A 4,042-nucleotide genomic window follows, 5' to 3' on the forward strand; every position below is an offset into this window, starting at 1 on the left:
GTGCATCTTGGACGGTCCGAATGATCAGTCTGGACTGTCCATGATCTCCACCGCTCATTTCACAGGCCATCGTGAAAAAAGAAGAACCGATCTGATAACTTCAACGATCCGATCAATAGAAAATAAAATGGACGGTCCAGATTGCTTATATGAAAATGGTCCGATTAACATTTTGATCCTAGGCCATCATGGGATCGATTATGTTCCTAAAGAGCATCCCATCCGTGCCTTGGAAAATGAATGGATATAAAAGAGAAGGCCAGATTATGGACGTGTGGGATCATCTGAGGCGTATGATTTCTGCATGTTAGCACAGGAAATGTGTGCTGGACCTGATGGACTGTCCCGATTGATGGATTGGACCGTTCAAATTCCCTAATGCAGCTATGAGTATTGCGTAGCACACGAAATGTGTACGGGACCTAAGGGACAGTCCTCGATTAATCGATTGGACAGTTAAGTTTGCTAACATAGGTAAGGAGTATTACGACTTCTAACGTGTTTTCGTAGAGGCATAAGTTATAGTGCTCCTTGTTGTATTGGGTCATTTGGAAAGTTCAATCGGTTTATCTGAACCGTACATTAAGTTAAGACTCACTTAATGGGGCTACCATGGAACATTTATGTTAACAAATAGCCTGTAATTAGTCTAACATGTATGGTTCTTTAAAATTTGTGGTTTGTTTTTTGAAAAATCAAATTCAAAATTTTTTAGATTTTTGTTTCACTGCAAAATAATTTTTGAAAATTTAAAATAAAAAAGTGTGGTGTGTGCTTTTGTCCCAATAACATCCTTGATTTTCACTGTTTTGGATTTCCAAAAAATCCTTAAATTTTTTTATTAATTAACTTATAATATCACTTAATGACCATTAACACTCAATGTTAGTTTATACAGGGGTGGTACCAGTAAAGAACCGCACAAGTCTAATTAATCAGCCGTAGGAAGCCAACAAATCTGCCCGATCACTTGAACATCAGGTATAGCTCCATGATTTACTCACATATGATTCAAATCTAACCGACTCATCACTAACTAATCAAGACAAGTATAACTAAATTGAAAATTTAACCGAAGCCGAGTCAGATAAGGCCCGGATCTTAACTAATAGACCAAATTAACCTCATTATTCTTTTAGCCTAAAACCGACGGTTTGGAGTAATCCTAACCAAATCTCCACTTTTACTAGTTATAAATAGGTCACATTATGAACATAGTTAATCCAAAACTTAATCATTGCTCACGAGAAATCTCACTACCAAATTCATACCAAAAATATTCCGATTTTTCGAATAAGATCTAGACCACTCGTTGGCGAGTCACTGGTTTCAAAACTATAGAGAAATATTTGTCTTACTGGGCTCGACGTCCATCGCGAGAATCAGACCTGGGAACGGTCCAGAACCGCTCAACTTGAGCCAAAGGACGAGTGCATGAGAAGTACAAATATCCTAAAGGAATAAGCTGAAACTTAAATGAATTGGGTTATCCACTCTTATGCAAAGTTGAGAATTTCGGGCCGTTGGTTTATGACCAAGCTTCACACGTAGAGTAAGGATATTTCCCTACTCATATCCGTATAGCCGCGGTTAGAGCTGTGCACGAGTCGAGTTGAGTCAAGTATCCCTCTACTCGTACTCGGCTCTTAACGCCCGAGTGCTGCTCGTACTCGGCTCTACTCGGCCAACGAGCATGGACTCCCTGCTCGTACTCTACTCGCCCGAGTACGAACCGAGTGCGAGTAGTAAACGAGTCGAGTCGAGTCCGAGTTTTTGAAGTGAGTTCGAGTACGAGCAGAAATCGAGTCGAGTAGAGTGCAAGTTTTCGAGGCGAGTTCGAGTCAATTGGAATTCGAAGTTAAACTAAATAATAAAATATATAAAATGCACATAATTTTTAATTAAAAAACTTTGATAATTATATTAGCATATTTACATTACATTGTTCACTTCAAAATGACAATTTATAACTAATAACCTTCAGAAGAGAAGTGTCTTCTTGTATTGTCATCTGATCCATCGGAACTGCTATGTATTTTTTCATATACAAATTGGTTCACTTCCTCTGAGTCAGAAGGCGAAGAGATTTTTCCTTCGTGCTCTTCTACGCTTTGAACTAAAATTTTCAAACTTGTTTTATGTGAAGAATTGTATGTAGTACTCAATGCCCTATAAAATTCACCGAGACGAGTCAGAAATTTGAATTTGTTACTCCTTTTTCTTCTTCTTGTTTGTCGTACTTGAGTAACTCGACCCTGCTTCAACATCGTGTTGTCTTTGACTCGAATATCGCTGAAGTCTAGAAACATATTCCATACTGCGTTTTAAGGCGAGTTGGAATTGTTCTTCCTCCAAAGCTTTTAATCTGGCTTCCTCCTCTGCATCTTCTATATATGTCATTCATGTACTAGATCCAGAAGCAGAAGGTTTGTATAGAGTAGAAGGTTTTCTATTCGAATCTAACAGAGCTTGAAAAAGAATTTGGACATTCTTAGGGGCATTGGGGCATAGTTTTGCATCACCACCTCGACATGACAAGTGTAAGCGAAAGCGATTAGTCTTGTTTACAAACTTTACGCCACACAAACCATACTTAATCTTTATTTTTCCAGACCTTGGTGGTGATTCAACTAGAGAAGCATATCCCAAATGTTTGTCGATGGCTCAGATGACGACATATCTGCATTCAATTTTTAATAAAAAAAATCAGAATATTGATAAATAAATTGAACTTGATATAAGAACAAAAGAAAGCAATATAAATGTATCAAAAGTCAAAAATAAAAGCAAATGAACAGGCATATGTAAATAAATATTAAAGATTAAAAGTTTTCCAAACCACATTCCAAAAGGACCAACACTTTCGTGTTTGCAGTTGCAGTGAAATAATATTACAGATCATTCAACATTCAACAAAAAAAATTAAAAAATTGAAAATAATAACTGATCTATAGGTAGAGACTCGTCACGAATTTCAATCTCCTCTTCTTCATCATCATCATCATTCATATCTCCTCCCTATATTGGGCGCAACCAATCTTGCGTACAAATCAACGCTTCAACTGTTTTTGGCGAAAGTGAGCTTCGATACTTGCTCACAACTCCACTCCCTGTGCTGAATGCGAATTCTAATGCCACTGTTGAAATTGGTATTGATAATATGTCTCGTGTCATCACAGATAATGTAGGGTATTTTGATTCACTAACCCTTATCTTCCACCATTCCAACACATCAAATTCGGATCGCACTACGATTGGCTCCTTGAGGTACATTTCTAATTCTTATTCTTTTGTATCAACTCTCATTCATGCTTGTGCCAAGTATGATATGTATTCATTTAGCACATTCGGATTACCAGGTACAGAAATATCTGCATCTCTACTTTCTTGAACACCCGCTGCAGGTAAAGTATTAACATACGATTTGTACAAATCTTTAAGGGCTTGACAAACCTTAGACGTCTCTGCTGCCACTCTTTTAATATGATAAAGCTTCATGAAAATAAAGCTAACCAACCCCATATTACAACGAGGATCAAGAACAACTGCCAAGGACATCAACAGATGACATTCGTCCTAGTATTTATCGAACTTCGTCTTCATACCAACTGTCATCTAGCGTATGAAATCTGGACCCGCTGTAAGACCCGTGTCCTAATCCGTACTGTTCCGTTAGCTTCCGCGGTCCTTCCGGTCAAATTCTGGCAACCTTCGCACCGTATTCGGTGTTTGCGCACGATCCTAAGCCAAGTTCAGCGCACCGACGTCGGCTTGGTCCGAAAGTTATATCATAGCGACCGCGTCGTAGCCGCGGTTCCAACGCCGTGACTTGCGCACCGAACCGATACCCAGGCAAGAAGATGCCGATCAGCGTTTATTCCGAAGAAACACCGCGCGTTGCTGATTTTGAGGGAATCTCTACAATTAGTCCCATCAATCAACCATTAAAGCATCTCATACCTTAAGTACAACAACTCATTTCCACCTTTTTCAAAAGTCTACCCTCTTTCCACCTCACCACTCCTCTTTTTCCCATTTTCAA

Source organism: Magnolia sinica, chromosome 11 (genome assembly GCF_029962835.1).
Source record: "Magnolia sinica isolate HGM2019 chromosome 11, MsV1, whole genome shotgun sequence".
Classification (NCBI taxonomy): domain Eukaryota; kingdom Viridiplantae; phylum Streptophyta; class Magnoliopsida; order Magnoliales; family Magnoliaceae; genus Magnolia; species Magnolia sinica.